The sequence below is a fragment of the Thalassophryne amazonica genome, chromosome 4 (genome assembly GCF_902500255.1).
Source record: "Thalassophryne amazonica chromosome 4, fThaAma1.1, whole genome shotgun sequence".
NCBI lineage: Eukaryota > Metazoa > Chordata > Actinopteri > Batrachoidiformes > Batrachoididae > Thalassophryne > Thalassophryne amazonica.
The window spans coordinates 121,359,947-121,377,771 of NC_047106.1; positions in this window are offsets into that span (position 1 = coordinate 121,359,947).

Consider the following 17,825-nt stretch of genomic DNA (forward strand, 5'->3'; position numbering starts at 1 on the left):
TTGGGAGCGGGTGTGGTTGAGATTAAATGTTTGACATGAACATCTTTGTCAGTTTTTTTTTTCTTTTTTTTTTCACTTCAAAAGTCTAGGTCTGGTGGCCACCAAGACCACCATTACTTTTTTTCTATTTTACAGTTAAACATATCAGGCTTGACTTTCCCTGAAAAAAATATTTTCTGCAAATGGTCTGAAGTATGTATGGGGAAAAGGAATATGTATGGTTTATGTGCATAAAGATGAGGGCCCCAGGTATACTGTCAAACCGATATTGTGTTCCTTTCTTTTTATTATAACATACCATGTGAACTTACAGTAAATCCAGGTGGAATTTTCTGACACATCGTGATGAATGTAAGCATGACAGTCTCTAATATGTATTTGAAAGAACCCTTTCTTTTGCTCTTACATATATTTTTAGAATACGGGAAATTCAACTTTTATGTTTTTTTTTGGGGGGGTGGGGGTGCAATGAATACATTTTTGCAGCACTAATAATTGTGTGACATTTTTCATTTTGACATTTTAATTCAAGTGTATGTCCTCAGAATACTGTTAACACAGAACAAAGTAATGTAACATAACACAAAGTGATGGTTTTTGATCTTAAAGACCATCTAGTGTGGAGGGTCACATTAATTTTGTATAATATAGTATATGGTTAAGTACTTGAGCTGTTACCCCGGAAATAATACTGATATGGAAAATAATAGCTAAACCACCAAACCCCAGACAAATGAGCTTATAAATGCTCTAAGACTGTCATTCTCCTCAACTTAACACCTGTCAACGTTTCACACTAACATGTTGGATATATCCTCCAACATCAATGCAACAAATAAGGTACAAAGTTTGAAATAATTGTATTTATTCCCCCAAACTAAGGGTGGTATGTTACTGGGATATGACAGCTTGCGAAAAGCATTTATGAAGGATTTTGCAAAATTTCGTGCAACATTTCCTGGGCGGTGCCATCCCCTCGCATGAGTCGCTGGGTGTCGTTTATATGTCACCTGCATTTTGTGCAGTTTGAAGTTGGCAAAAGGTCCTTGCCAAGTACTCACAGAGCTGTCACAAGACTCGCAAAGCCCTCTGACTGTAGTCTCAGCAACTTATAATGTGCAAGAATGTTGAGAGAACTTTGTGAGGGATTGATGACAGATGAAGCTACACTGTGAGTGATAGTAGACAAAAATGAGGATCTGACATCATGGGAGTCACATGAGTTGCCCTGGGAGTATGCCAAAATAGCAGAGCAGGTAAAAGACAGACCACGCTTCTGGAAGCGGTCACGGTAGTCCACAGTCGTGGATCAACATCTGACCCATATGCACACATGGACATTGGGCTGGACACACCTGTCCATGGCAAATGGGATTATCTTTGTTAACTCTTCTAAATCAAGACCACAATGGGGAAAAGTGTCATGCTGGTGGCCGTGAACCACGTGCACGCATGTTCAGCCCAAGTGCACAGAGGTGGACTTCAGCACAGCAGTGGATGAATACTGGCCATTCCAGAAAACCAAGGAGGACATCTGTCCATAGGAGGACGTCTCGCACCATCTGTGCATGACAGTTGCAAACAAGAGTTCTTTGATGGTGTGGACTGCAAGACATTACATATTTCATTCTGTGGGAAATCATTCTACAAGTGGGTTCATGGTGTAATGATCCCTGTCTGTGTCTGACCTTGTCCTCTGGATATCCCTCATGAGTGTCCCTAGTGTTGACATTGTTTGGGGTTCCTGTGGGACTTTGGTATTTATTTACATAATCTGCAGTTTAGTTCCTGAGTTATTGTAGCCTGATTTTATTGTTTTTATTATTATTACTGTGCTTATTTGATCATGTTTATCAAGTTTATTGATGTTGATCAAATTTATCCATCTCAGTCGAGCTAGTTAAAGGCTAACCTGGCCTACTTGTCGCTGCAGCCACGAGCCCTGAAGTCTCTTTAACCTGGAGCGGTTCCGCCTCTATATTCTTCCACTAAGGTACTTATAATATGTCTTCATATACATTTCAGCATGCTTTAACTTTCTTTTTTTAATATTATTATATTGATGACTATGGAAGAGTGGGGTACAATTAGTTAAACCTAACAGCTAATCTTAGCTTATCTAGCAGGCTGCAGCACCGTTTATCATAGCTAACACTATAGTCGGTTCTGTTCTATTTGGGAAGCTAATGTTAATACACACTTTTGTTTACATTTGCTTTTATATGTATTTGTTAATACTGTTATTGTAGGTTTAAACTACACTAATGTACTTTATACAGTAGTTACTGCCTTTGTTTAACCTTGTTGGCTAGCAAGGTACAGTTGTCTTATAATGGTTAATTTAACGGTAGCTCATCTAGCTATAGTTAGCTTATTTTTGTTATTTAAAAATTGATCTTACATGGTGTAGATTTTTAATATTCTTCAGTTTATGGGTTCCTTAATAGATATCAACACATAGTATCCTATTTTGGGGTTTCCATCCATCCATCCATCCATCCATTTTCTTCCGCTTTATCCGGAGTCGGGTCGCGGGGGCAGCAGCTCAAGCAAAGCCGCCCAGACCTCCGGATCCACACACACCTCACACCTGGGGTTTCCATTAGATAGCATATAGAATATGTATTTTGTCTTCCTATAGTAAGCTAGTAGGGTGAACTTTAAATAGATACCTAAAAGATATTACATCATAGCTTCTGTTTCTATAATAAATTAACCATATTTATAGCTTAGCCAACTAGTTATAATTTAATTTTACGACTAGTCTACAATACTGTGTAGTGCACAATACTGTTTTTTTTTTTTCTGGATATATTCCGCCAGAACTGCAACTCATTGTTCGGCCCCACAGTCACCGCCGGCTTCCCCAGGAAGACCTCGAAACACTGGCCTTGAGTGAGTACGCTGACCTAAGGAGAGCGTCGAGGAGGTGAAGCCATAAGCGAGGCGAGAGAGGTGGGCTCCACGCTAGGCTAAAGGCTCGCCCCGAGCAGACCACCACTCACCCCAGCCTATTGCTATCTAAGTGCTGTTCTTGGAGAACAAACTGGATGAGCTATGAGCTAGGATAACATTCACAGAGGAGCCCAGAGATGCTGTGCCTCTTATTTTCTCTGAAACCTGGTTCTTTGGACAAGCCTTTGTTTTCCTGAACTCCGCGTTCACCTGGAGCACCCACTCCATTGTACCGTGGGACTGGACTGCTGCCTCTGGTTAAGACGACAGGGGGAGGTGTGGTGTTTATGTCAACAACGTGTGGTGGAGAGAGTACAGGACTGTATACAAGCACTGCTCACAGATCTGGAGCTTTTACTGCTGCAATGCCGTCCATTCTATCTACCAAGGGAATTCATGTGTGTTTTTGGCTGCTGTTTACATCCATCCACGCGCTAACTACACTGAGGCTCTCAGCAAGCTGCATGACATCATCAGCGCACTGGAGACGGCTCATCCTGACGCTGTTTTTATCGTGGCTGGTGACTTCAACCAGTGCGATTTACGGTCTGTACTCCCTAAATACTTTCAGCACATGGACATTCCCACAGAGGGAAAAAACACTTTGGACCTATGTTTACAGCAACATACGTGGTATACTCCAGGCCACCCCGTCGGTGACTCAGATCACATATCTTTGTTTCTGTACGCGGCCTACAAACAAGAACTCAAGCACTCATACCCTGTCACCAGTCAGATTAAACTATGGACACCAGAGGCTGAGAGCACTCTACAGGACTGTTTTGCCACAACTGACTGGGATGTTTTTAGAGCTGCAGCCACCCAAAAGGACTCCTCCGTCAGCGTAGAAGACTATGCTGAGCATGTGACTAGGTATATCAGCACTTGTGTTGAGAACATCGTACCCACCATACAAGTGAGGAAGTTCCCCAAACAGAAGCCCTGGGTAAACAGAGCGGTGCTGCACTTGCTGCATGCTCGCACTGCTGCTTTTAGATCTGGCAATGAAGCCGAGTACAAGGCTGCACAGTACAGACTGGAGAAGGCCATGAGAGCGGCCAAGAGACAGCACAGAGAGAGGACAGAGGACTTCTACTCTAACGCTGACCCCAGGAGAATGTGGCAGTGTCTGGATCACATCACAGACTTCAGGACCAGCTCCAGAACCACCACCATCAGCTCGTCGGACAGCCTGCCAGACGACCTCAACGCCTTCTACATCGCTTTGAGAGCCCCACCCACACCACCTCCACATAATACAGACACACTGCGGCCACTCAACCCCCCTCCCCGCTGCCAGTCCTCACATCAACCCAGGTACACAATGTCTTGAAGAGCGTCTTCCCCCGGAATTCTGTTGGGCCAGACAATGTACCAGGACGCGCCCTCAGAGTATGTGCTAATGAGCTGGCTGATGTTCTCACCTCCATCTTCAACCTTTCCCTCAAGCAATGCATTGTCCCGAGATGCTACAAGACCACCACCATCATCCCCTTCCCCAAGAAGAACCCCAATCCTGTCTGATTGACTTCCGGCCAGTAGCACTCACTTCAATCATTATGAAGTGCTTCGAGGGAGTGATACTGTCCCACATTCATAACAGCATCCCGGACACCACTGACCCACTGCAGTATGCCTACAGGCACAACCGGTCTACGTCAGATGCCATCGTGGCCACCCTTCACATCTCCCTCTCTCATCTGGAAAATAAAGACTCCTACATTAGGATGCTCTTTATCGACTACAGCTCTGCCTTCAATACGGTCGTCCCTCACAAACTCACCCACAAACTGTTAGCCTTGGGATTTCACCCTCCCTCTGTGACTGGCTTCTCAACTTCCTGACTGGCAGGCCACAGTCTGTCAGGATCGGGAGAAAGACGTCAGCTACCATCACTACCAACATGGGGACCCCACAGGGCTGTGTCCTGAGCCCCATCCTCTACACCCTGTTCACCCACGACTGTGTCGCTTCCCACCCCAACAACACCATCATCAAGTTTGCCGACGACACCGCCATGATAGGATACATCACTGGTGGAGACGAGGTGGCCTACAGGAGGGAGGTGGACAGTCTGGTGATGTGGTGTGGAGACAACAACCTCACCCTCAACACAGACAAGACCAAGGAGATGATAGTGGACATGAGGAAGGAGAGGAGGCCTCACCAGCCGCTAATCATCCGAGGTCTTGAGGTGGAGAGGGTGAGGAACTTCAAGTACCTGGGGGTCCACATCAGCGATGACGTCACCTGGACATTCAACACCACACAGGTGGTGAAGAAGGCTCAGCAGCGGCTGTATTTCCTGAGGAGGCTGAGGAAATTTGGAGTTCCCATGGGATAAAAAAGCTTTTGAACCTGCCATCCCTGGTTCTCAAGACCAGGCACCTAAGGGGCTCTACTCTATTCTGCTCTTTGTTTTTTAGATCTACCTTAGTATACACTAGTAGAGTTCTACTTTAGAATTGGAATATATTATAGAAGACATAGTTTACTGAATTTTCATGTTTTTATTATTATTGTTGTTATTTTGTTAGTTATTCAACTTAGTTCTTTCTGTTTTATTTTGGTGGTCACGGTTTCCTTGTGTGTTTTAGTTAACTTTCTTCCTGTATCTCTTCCCCAACTGTTTTCAGTTGCCTCGGTGCATGCATCACTTCCTTGTTTGTTGCTAGGATGGTACACTGTTTCCAGTTTCGGAAGTGCTGGTGTTATGGCTGAGCCCGTGAAGTTCACTAGGTGTCTCTTGGAGTTACCGAAGTTCACCGTGAATAATGTACATCGTATCGTCAGAGCATCAAGTAAAATGCCACATAATAAACTTGGAAAAGGTTTCAAGTTTTACATTTCGTCCTACCTCTGCAATTTTGAAGGTAAGACGCTGACACTAACTGAAGTTAGCCTGAGGTGGGAGCTAGCACTTGACTGTTGTTTTTTGGTCACGAACCAAATAACCATCCTGTTTCAGGTTAACCATGTAGAAATGCCCATTTTTGCATATTTGTATATTTGATTGAAGTATCAGGCAAAAACAAGGCCAATGAGGTAAAAGTGAGGGCCCACAGCTCCATGTCGTAGGCTCGATCAAATCAGCAGTGACAAAGTGCCGCGAACTCACTCGGGAAGTACTTGTGATGATAAAATGGTCTCTCCTGATCTTAACAACCCCTTCAGAAATTGGAGCACCGGATGTTTACAGCACCGGATGTTTACAACCATCCTGACATCTGAGCGGAAGTTACGTCACGTTCCGGCATGCACACAGCCTATTAGTGTTTACCCTCACCTGTGTCTCATTTGTTTGATTACCTTCCATATGTATTTCTACCCCTGTATTCCTCTAATGTGTTCCCTGAATGTTGTGCTTTTTTGCCCTCTTCTCATCATTACTATGTCTGCCAAGGATGTAATAAAATAATCACTGTTTATTTTTTTAGTCATTTATTTTCATAAATATCTTTGTATGTATATACTTATTTATTTGTCTGTCAGCAGGATTACGTCAAAACTACTCCACGGATTTTGACAAAAGTTTCACCACAAATAAATATTATGCCATGGAAGACTCCATTAAATTTTGGAGGTGATCCAGATCTGGATTCTGGATCAAGATTTCACTATTTTTTTTCTCTGTCTGTTAGCAGGGTTATGTCAAAACTACTCCACGGATTTTGACGAAATTTTCACAACAGATATATATTAAGCCATGGAAGACTCCATTAAATTTTGGAGGTGATCCAGATCTGGATGCTGGATCAAGATTGAGTTTATTAGGCTTTGAAGGATTACGTCAAAGCTACTGCAAGGACTTTGATGAAACTTTCACCACAGATAGATATGAGGCCATGGAAGACTCCATGACATTTTGGAGGTGATCTGAATTCTGGAACGAGATTTCATTTTAATTTAACCAGGTTAGTCCCATTGAGATCAAGACCTCTTTTTGCAAGGAAGACATGGGGAATTATAAAGTTTCCACTTCACCTACCCTGCGTGTCTTTAAATGTGGGAGCAAACTGGAACACTTTGAGGAAATCCATGCAAATGTGATGAGAACTGATGAAGAATGAATAGACAATATAGGCAAACTAATATCGCTGTAGAGACAATACTCACCATACAGACAAGGGCAGATCTAGTATTTTATTGCTATTATCTCTCTCTCTCTCTCTCTCTCTCTCTCTCTCTCTCTCTCTATATATATATATATATATATATACAGTGAGGAAAATAAGTATTTGAACACCCTGCGATTTTGCAAGTTCCCCACTTAGAAATTATGGAGGGGTCTGAAATTTTCATCTTAGGTGCATGTCCACTGTGAGAGACATAATCTAAAAAAAAATCTGGAAATCACAATGTATGATTTTTAATAATTTATTTGTATGTTACTGCTGCAATAAGTATTTGAACACCTGTGAAAATCAATGTTAATATTTGGTACAGTAGCCTTTGTTTGCAATTACAGAGGTCAAACGTTTCCTGTAGTTTTTCACCAGGTTTGCACACACTGCAGCAGGGATTTTGGTCCACTCCTCCATACAGATCTTCTCTAGATCTTTCAGGTTTGGAATTTCAGCTCCCTCCAAAGATTTTCTATTGAGTTCAGGTCTAGAGACTGGTCAGGCCACTCCAGGACCTTGAAATGCTTCTTACAGAGCCCTCCTTAGTTGCCCTGGCTGTGTTTGGGGTCATTGTCATGCTGGAAGACCCAGCCATCTTCAATGCTCTTACTGAGGGAAGGAGGTTGTTTGCCAAAATCTCAGAATACATGACCCCATCATTGAAAGGAGGATTCCAGTCATCCTGATTGCAGTCATCCTGTCCCCTTTGCAGAAGAGCACACCCAGAGTATGATGTTTCCACCCCCATGCTTCATGGCTGGGATGGTTTTCTTGGGGTTGCTCTCATCCTCTAAACATGGTAAGTGGAGTTGATTGCAAAAAGCTCTATTCTGGTCTCATCTGACCACATGACCGTCTCCCATGCCTCCTCTGGATCATCCAGATGGTCACTGGTGAACTTCAAACGGGCCTGGACATGTGCTGGCTTGAGCAGGGGGTCCTTGCTGCCCTGCAGGATTTTAAACCAGGACAGCATCATGTGTTACTAATGTAATCTTTGTTACTGTGGTCCCAGCTCTCTTCAGGTCATTGACCAGGTCCTCCTGTGTAGTTCTGAGCTTTCTCAGAATCATCCTTACCCCACAAAGTGAGATATTGCATGGAATCCCAGACCGAGGGAGATTAACAGTCATCTTGTGTTTCATGCACTTTCTAATAAATAATCATAACAGTTGTTGTCTTCTACCAAGCTGCTTGCCTGTTGTCCTGTAGTCCATCCCAGCCTTGTGCAGGTCTACAGTTTTGTCCCTGGTGTTCTTAGACAGCTCTTTGGCCTTGGCTATGGTGGGCAGGTTGGAGTGTAATTGATTGAGTGTGTGAACAGCTGTCTTTTATACAGGTAAGAAGTTCAAACAGGTGCAATTAATACAGGTAAAGAGTGCAGAATAAGAGGGCTTCATAAAGAAAAATTAACAGGTCTGTGTGAGCCAGAATTCTTGCTGGTTGGTAGGGGTTAAAATACTTATTTGCAGGAGTAACATACTAATAAATTATTAAGAAATCATACATTGTGATTCCTGGATGTTTTTTTTAGATCCTGTCTCTCACCATGGACATGCCCCTAAGATGAAAATTTCAGACCCCTCCATGATTTCTAAGTGGGAGAACTTGCAAAACAGCAGGGTGTTCAAATACGTATTTTCCTCACTGTATATATACACTCAACAAAAATATAAATGCAACACTTTTGGTTTTGCTCCCATTTTGTATGAGATGAACTCAAAGACACACACACACACACACACACACACACATATATATATATATATATATATATATATATATATATATATATATATATATATACACAGTGAGATTTTATTTATTTATTGTTAAAATATTGATTGAGAAGAGTTTTAGTGTAGTGGTGGTGGTTAGTGCAATTGGATTTGGGGTGGAAAGTTCCTGGTTCAAACCCACCCCTGCCACATTTCTTCATGTAATGTGGAGTCATGTCAGGAAGGACATCCGGTGTGAAACATGTGCCAATTCAACATGCAGATCCACCTCGGATTTGCTGTGGTGACCCTGATCAGGATGGATGTACCTGGACGCCTGGCTGGAGAGGTGTTACGGGCACATCCCATTGGGAGGAGGCCCCGGGGAAGACCCAGGACACGCTGGAGGGACTACATCTCTCGGCTGGCTTGGGTACGCCTTGGGGTTCCCCCGGAGGAGCTGGGGGAGGTGTGTGTGGATCGGGAGGTCTGGGCTGCTTTGATTGAGCTGCTGCGACCCGACTCCGGATAAAGCAGAAGAAAATGGATGGATGGATGGATGGATGGACCCTGAGAGCAAACAAGAGAGTAGCCGAAGGGACTTGTTTTTGATCGAGAAAGGTTTACAAAATGTTTGTATTTATATTTTGTAAATGGATTGCCACAAAACATTTTCAAAATGTTTCAGAGAGTCTACACTTTATCCACCCATCCATCCAGGCATCCAGGGGGCATCTGGAAATGATGCCTGAGCCAACTCAGCTGGCTCCTTCCGACGTGGAGGAGCAGCGGCTCGACTCCGAGCTCCTCACTCTATCTCTAAGGGAGCGCCCAGCCAACCTGCGGAGGAAACTCATCTCGGCCGCTTGTACTCGCGATCTCGTTCTTTCGGTCATGAGCCAAATCTCATGACCATAGGTGAGGGTCGGAACGTAGATCAGTCGGTAAATTGAGAGCTTTGCCCCCCTGCTCAGCTCTCTCTTCACCACGACGGTCTGATACAGCGACTGCTTCACTGCAGACGCTGCACCAATCCGTCTGTCGATCTCACACTCCAGCCGTCCCTGGCTCATAAACAAGACCCCGAGATACTTAAACTCCTCCACTTGAGGCAAGGACACTCCACCGACCTGAAGAGGGCAAGGCACCTTTTTCCGGTCGAGAACCATGGCCTCGGATTTGGAAGTGCAGATTTTCATCCCGGGCGCTTCACACTCAGCTGCAAACCGCCCCAGTGCACGCTGGAGGTCCTTATTTGACGAAGCCAACAGAACCACATCGTCCGCAAACAGCAGAGATGAGATTCTGTGGTTCCCAAACCGGACCCCCTCTACACCCTGGCTGTGCCTAGAAATTCTGTCCATAAAGGTAATGAACACAACCAGTGACAAAGGGCAGCGCTGGTGGAGGCCAACGTGCACTGGAAACAGGTTTGACTTACTTCCGGCAATGTGAACCAAGCTCCTGCTGCAGTCGTACAGGGATGGGACAGCCCTTAGCAAAGGACCACAGACGCCGTACTCCCGGAGCACCCCCCCACAGGGTGCCCCAAGGGATATGGTGGAACGCCTTCTCCAAATCCAGAAAACACATGTGGACTGGCTGGGTGAACTCCCATGAACCCTCGAGCACCGGATGGAGGGTGTAGAGCTGGTCTGTCCTGCCACGACCAGGACAAAAACCACACTGCTCCTCCTGAATCCGAGGTTCAACTATCGGTCCAATTCTCCTCTCGAGTACTCTGGAATAGACCTTACCGGGGAGGCTGAGGAGTGTGATCCCCCTATAGTTGGAACACACCCTCCGGCCCCCCTTCTTAAACAGAGGGACCACCACCACGGTCTGCCAATCCAGAGGCACTGTCCCCGACCACCAGGCGATGTTGCAGAGGCGTGTCAACCAAGACAGTCCCACAACATCCATAGACTTAAGGTACTCAGGACGGATTTCATCCATCCCAGGAGCCTTGCCACCGAGGAGCTTTCTGACCACCTCGGTGACTTCGGCCAGGGTGATGGATGAGCACACCTCTGAGTCCGCAGTCTCTGCTTCCTCTTTGGAAGACTTGATGATGGGATTGAGGAGATCTTCGAATTATTCCTTCCACTGCCCGGCAACATCCCCTGTCAGGGTCAACAGCTCCCCACCCGCACCGTAGACAGTGCCGGTGGAGAGCTGCTTCCATCTCCTGAGGTGTTGGACGGTTTGCCAGAATTTCTTCAAGGCCGACCGGTAGTCCTCCTCCATGGCCTCCCTGAACTCCTCCCAGACCCAAGTTTTTGCCTCTGCGACCGCACGGGCTGGAGCACGCTTGGCCTGACAGGACCTTTCAGCTGCCTCCAGGGTCCCACTTATCAACAAAGACAAGTAGGACTCCTTCTTCAGCTTGACAGCATCCCTTACTTCTGGCATCAACCACCGGCTTTGGGGACAGACCGGGACAGACACCAGAGACCTTGTGACCACAGCTACGAGTGGCCGCATCGACAATGGAGGTGGAGAACATGTTCCACTCAGACTCCATGAAAATACAATACAATGATTTGCGAATCCTCTTCAACCTATATTTAATTGAATACACCACAAAGACAAGATATTCAATATTCAAACTGATAAACTGTATTGTTTTTGTGCAAATATTTGCTCATTTTGAAATGAATGCCTGCAACACATTTCAAAAAAGCTGGGACAGTGGTATGTTTACCACTCTGTTACATCACCTGTCCTTCTAACAACACTCAGTAAGCATTTTGGAACTGAGGACACTAATTGTTGAAGCTTTGTAGCTGGAATTCTTTCCCATTCTTGCTTGATGTATGGCTTCAGTTGTTCAACAGTCTGGGGTCTCTGTTGTCATATTTTGTGCTTCACAATGCGCCACACATTTTCAATGGGTGACTGGTCTGGACTGCAGGCAGGCCAGTCTAGTACCCGCACTCTTTTACTATGAAGCCATGCTGTTGTAACACATGCAGAATGTGGCTTGGCATTATCTTGCTGAAATAAGCAGGAACATCCCTGAAAAAGATGTTGTTTGGATGGCAGCATGTGTTGCTCCAAAACCTGGATGTACCTTTCAGCATTGATGGTGCCATCACACATGTTTAAGTTGCCTATGCCACCATACCATCACAGATCCTGGCTTTTGAAGTTTGCAGTGGTAACAATCTGGATGGTCACTGTCCTCTTTTGTCGTACATCATTTCCAAAAATAATTTAAAGCGTGGACTCATCAGACTACAACAGACTTTTCCACTTTGCGTCTGTCCATTTCAAATGAGTTCTGGCCTAGAGAAGGCATCAGCATTTCTGGATGTTGTTGATGTATGGCTTTCGCTTGCATGGTAGAGTTTTAACTTGCACTTGTAGATGTAGCAACAAAATGTGTTAACTGTCAGTGGTTTTCTGAAGTGTTCCTGAGCCGACGCGGTAAGATCCTTTACAAAATGATGCTGGTTTTTAATGCAGTGCCGCCTGAGGGATTAAAGGTCACAGGCATTCAATGTTGGTTTTCGGCCTTGCCGCTTACGTGTAGAAAGTTCTCCAGATTCTCTGAATCTTCTGATTATATTATGGACTGTAGATGATGGAATCCCTAAATTCCTTGCAACTGTTAGACTATTTTTTTTCATGCACTTGTTCACAAAGTGGTGATCCTCGCCCCATCTTTGCTTGTGAATGGTGAATTTTTATTAGGGATGTCCCGATCCGATCATGTGATCTGAAATCGGGCACGATCACGTGGTTTCAGACTTGATCGAAATCGGACATTCCATCCCGATCAGCAATCCGATATAGATTTTATCCTCATTATTTTGATCAGTGCTATTTCAGGCTCATTATTGCAGATTAGATCAGAGGCGTAAGACACATTGCTTTTTAGAGGCCTCAGAAGCGTTGCGTCAAAAGCCAAGCTAAAGCGACACTTCTGACGGGAGCGCGCATTGCCGCTTATCGGCAGGCTGACGCGGTCAAAGTTCAACCCAATCTTTTTTTTTTTAAATTGAACAAAAGAAAAAACATAAGTTCAACCGGACAGAGGTGGGGGGAGTTACGCTCGCAAAGTTTCTTTTGCAGAACTGCTGTTTGTGTGTTTACACGCTCAGCCTGACACCTCGATGGATGACAAGAGGATGATGGACACTTTCCCACTGAAACACTTGCTCAGTCATCCTTCTATGTGCACCAGGACCCGGTGCTGACCAAGTCCTCAGGACGACAATCTGTCATCTGATTAACAAAAAGAAAAAAACAAATTGTCCTGTGATCGTTTGTCTGCAAAGCGGAGTGAGAGCTGGTGTGCACTGATCACATTTAGGAACGCGTCTTAAAGAGCTTCCGTCTTCATTCACATTCACTGCGCTGCTCTGAACTTGTTGAACACTGATAAAGCATCAGAGGGGCACACTGAGGACTGTCAGGACACAAATGGAAGTTGTTGTTTTTTTTTTTTTTTTACTTTTCAAGTTGACTTTTGAACTTTTGACGCTCTGAGCTGTGACATAGCTTCGCGCTGTCCAATAGGAACGATGCGTCGGGCCAAAACACGGAAGACTATTGGCAGAAACCACTGATCTGTACAAATGGAAAATGGACTGCATTTATAAAGCACTTTTCCAACTGCATCAGACGCTCAAAGCGCTTTACAATTATGCCTCACATTCACCCCGATGTCAGGGTGCTGCCATACAAGGTGCTCACTACACACCAGCAACAATAGGGGATTAAAGACCTTGCCCTAGGGCCCTTAGTGATTTTCCAGTCAGGCAGGGATTTGAACCACAGATCAGTGCAGAAACCACGTGTCTGAAGAAAAATCCTTGGAAAATCAGATGACTCGGAATCGGATCGGGGCCAAAAAATACCCAATCATGACACTCACATTTTTCCAATTAGGTGTTCTTTGAGCATTCATCAACTTTTCCAGTCTTTAGTTGCCTTGTCCCAACTTTTTTGAAACATGTTGCAGGCATCCATTTCAAAATGAGCAAATATTTGCACAAAAACAAAGTTTATCAGAATTCCAGCTAGTTCTTTTTCCTCATTGCAGTCACCCTTCCCCTTAGCCTTCAATGACAGCTGCGCCTCGTTAGCCATCAGCACCATCACCGCCATGCATCATCAGTCTCGAGCGCCGCTGCTTCTTCAGTCTCCAGTGCTGCCGCATCATCAGTCTCGAGCATTGCCCATTGTCACTCTCCAACGATGAGTCCTCAGCTTCCAGCAGCATCTCCTCATTTTCCAGCACCATATTCTTCAGAGTCTTCAGCACTGATTCCTCCAAAGTCTTCAGCACCACCCTCACTTCAGTCTCCAGTAGCGCAGCTGTGCTGTTGCATCAGTCTCCAATGGCAACCTCACTTTACTCTCCAACAACATCTTCAGCGGCAGCACCTCCTCCAGAGTCTTCAGCAGAGCCACCTCCTCCAGAGTCTTCAGTGGCGCCACCTCCTCCAGTCTTCAGTGGCACCGCCTCCTCCAGAGTCTTCAGCAGAGCCACCTCCTCCAGAGTCTTGAGAACTGCTTCCTCCAGAGTCTTCAACATCGCACTCTGAGACTTCTGCAGCTCCCAGCAATGCCCTCTGAGTCTACAGCAACCACCCCAGTGCCTCCTCCAGAGCCTCCAAAGAGTGCGTCATGTGTCACTGCATCTTGGACAGCTATTTCATCTGTTCTGTGTGTCAGGCTTATGTTAATTTGTTTTTCACTTCATTTTCTGTTTTTCTGGCAAGGGATAGGATGCCCTGTGTCGTCGTCCATGTCGTGATCTTGTGGTTCATGCACACCTCTATGAATCAAGCAGACTCAGCTTCATTGATAATGCTCATGATCACTCCCTGTGTCTGGCAAGGGTAGAAGACACTCCTGATAGAGTAAATGCTGAAGGTGCACAGCAATGGCAGGATGATGTCGAAATAAATCAAATATATTGAAAACGATAAAGTTGAATGAAACATTGTAACCAGAAGAAGCATTTAAATAGATCACAAATTAAAGTGTAATGTGGCTAATATAAGAATATATTCTGATCCTTAAACAAATATGTGATTGTTACTTGATTGGTACAACAGACCCTAGCACACAACATTAGGCCAATGCCAGGCTGGCCAAAATCAATAAGTTTAACTTCAACAAGCTCCACCTACCAATCCATGATCAGGAGAGTCCCTGGCCTCAAATCTTCCTGGGTAATTCTGTACTCCCTGAAGTTCCAGATGATGCAAGACAGGTGAAATATGAAGTCTCAAAAATGTTGAATCTTCAGTGGCAGGCCAAACTTCATGGCATATTATGTTTGAATTTTTTATTTCTCCATCTGGTCGGCTGCATTGAGTAAAATCCACGGTAAATCCATCAATCATTCCAGTTACGTCCATTTAATCCACGCGTTTGGGGATCATCATCGCTGCACTAGTTTCTCTCGGTCTCAGGTGACAGCGTCATTGTTGACACCTGCGCAGCAACGTGGTCAGGGGCGGAGTAAAACATTAAATGTGAAACAGTTATAATATTTTGCCACCATCCACCAGATGTTTTATGGTCTGAAATCTCACATGATTAACCAACCAGATTCCTGGAAAAAATGTAATTGGATAAGAATTCCAGTTTGAATTAGGGTGGTGGAGATGGTGGTGATAGGGACGCTTTGATTGGAGGAACTGGATATTGTGGGAAATTTTGCCTAATGCATCACCAGTTACAGCTTCATGATGGAGTGGAGCAGAAAATATTTTTAAAAACAAATCGAGGCTTCAGTCCCTCGTGCTTTCTGGCAAACTGTCTTTGAAATTTCATATCTTCTTTTCAAAAATGCTGTATCACTGGTGATGCAACAGCAAAAGTTTTGTAATGCAGAGTGCAGAGGCAACATATGTAACAAAAAATGGTGTAATTGCCCAACTAATTGTGGATCTGACTCCAAAAGAAATTTTAGATGCTGCTGTAAGGAGCATAATGTGACCAAAGTAAAAACTCAGCTATGAAATTACACGATACAAACTACAAAATGGCTCTTGCCTCTCACCTACAAAATACAGTGATCAACTGTATCAAAGGCTGCTTCTGAATCCAACAATAGCAACGCCAACATGGAATTGACATCCACACCAACCAGCAAATCTGTCACCACTTTAGTAAGTGCAGCTTCTGTTGAATGACATGCTCTCAACACCTGCTGCAGATGCTGAAAAGAGCATTCTTCAACCAATATGTAAGAAGTTGCTTAGCAACTCCCTAAGGTCAAGTTGGTAAGTAGATGGGAAGTGTAGCATTGAAGTGGAAGATTATTTCTCCTTTTGTTTGAGACTATAGATGTTTTCTGATTTGCAGAATGGATCCAAATACCCCAGTGGTGTGGCCATCATTCCTTCAGGAAGACCTCCATAGATGAATGGCAGGTTTGATTCTTCATGCAGTAACTAAAATTCTGTTTCTGTTGTGGGTGTGTGTATGTGTATGAGCACACGCAGTCCTGCGTTCATGTCTGTGTCTCAGTGGTGGTTTTTAGTACGGGCCATACGAGCCGCCGCCTGGGGTGCCGTTTGTGGTGGGGTGGCATCGTGGGCACGAACAAAACAAAACAAAAAAATCTCCACTGCAAAATGGTTTTCTTGTCAGTGTGTGTGGAATTGGCAAATTGGTGCCCCCTGCAGGCAGGTGCAGGCACCCTGCTTGCTGTCAGAGTTCACAGAAGCAGTGAGAAGGTGAAAGAAACGGGGAGGGGCGTGGACAGTTCACCTCTTTGTAATGGAAGGTAAAAGGCGAGGGTGCTTCGTGAGCTAAAGTCAGTTACACCTTGACTTTCTTCCAAATAACGCACATCTCATTCATAATATTACAACCCCTGGCAAAAATTATGGAATCACCGGCCTCGGAGGATGTTCATTCAGTTGTTTAATTTTGTAGAAAAAAAGCAGATCACAGACATGACACAAAACTAAAGTCATTTCAAATGGCAACTTTCTGGCTTTAAGAAACACTATAAGAAATCAGGAAAAAAAATTGTGGCAGTCAGTAATGGTTACTTTTTAGACCAAGCACAGGGGAAAAAATATGGAATCACTCAATTCTCAAAATGCTTCAACACATCACTAGTATTTCGTTGCACCACCTCTGGCTTTTATAACAGCTTGCAGTCTCTGAGGCATGGACTTAATGAGTGACAAACAGTACTCTTCATCAATCTGGCTCCAACTTTCTCTGATTGCTGTTGCCAGATCAGCTTTGCAGGTTAGAGCCTTGTCATGGACCATTTTCTTCAACTTCCACCAAAGATTTTCAATTGGATTAAGATCTGGACTATTTGCAGACCATGACATTGACCCTATGTGTCTTTTTGCAAGGAATGTTTTCACAGTTTTTGCTCTATGGCAAGATGCATTATCATCTTGAAAAATGATTTCATCATCCCCAAACATCCTTTCAACTGATGGGATAAGAAAAGTGTCCAAAATATCAACGTAAACTTGTGCATTTATTGATGATGTAATGACAGCCATCTCCCCAGTGCCTTTACCTGACATGCAGCCCCATATCATCAATGACTGTGGAAATTTACATGTTCTCTTCAGGCAGTCATCTTTATAAATCTCATTGGAACGGCACCAAACAAAAGTTCCAGCATCATCACCTTGCCCAATGCAGATTCGAGATTCATCACTGAATATGACTTTCATCCAGTCATCCACAGTCCACAATTGCTTTTCCTTAGCCCATTGTAACCTTGTTTTTTTCTGTTTAGGTGTTAATGATGGCTTTCGTTTAGCTTTTTTGTATGTAAATCCCATTTCTTTTAGGCGGTTTCTTACAGGTCAGTCACAGACACTGACTCCAGTTTCCTCCCATTCGTTCCTCATTTGTTTTTTTGTGCATTTTCAATTTTTGTGACATATTGCTTTAATTTTTCTGTCTTGATGCTTTGATGTCTTCTTTGGTCTACCAGTATGTTTGCCTTTAACAACCTTCCCATGTTGTTTGTATGAGGTCTGTCCATAAAATATCGTACCTTTTTATTTTTTTTCAAAAACTA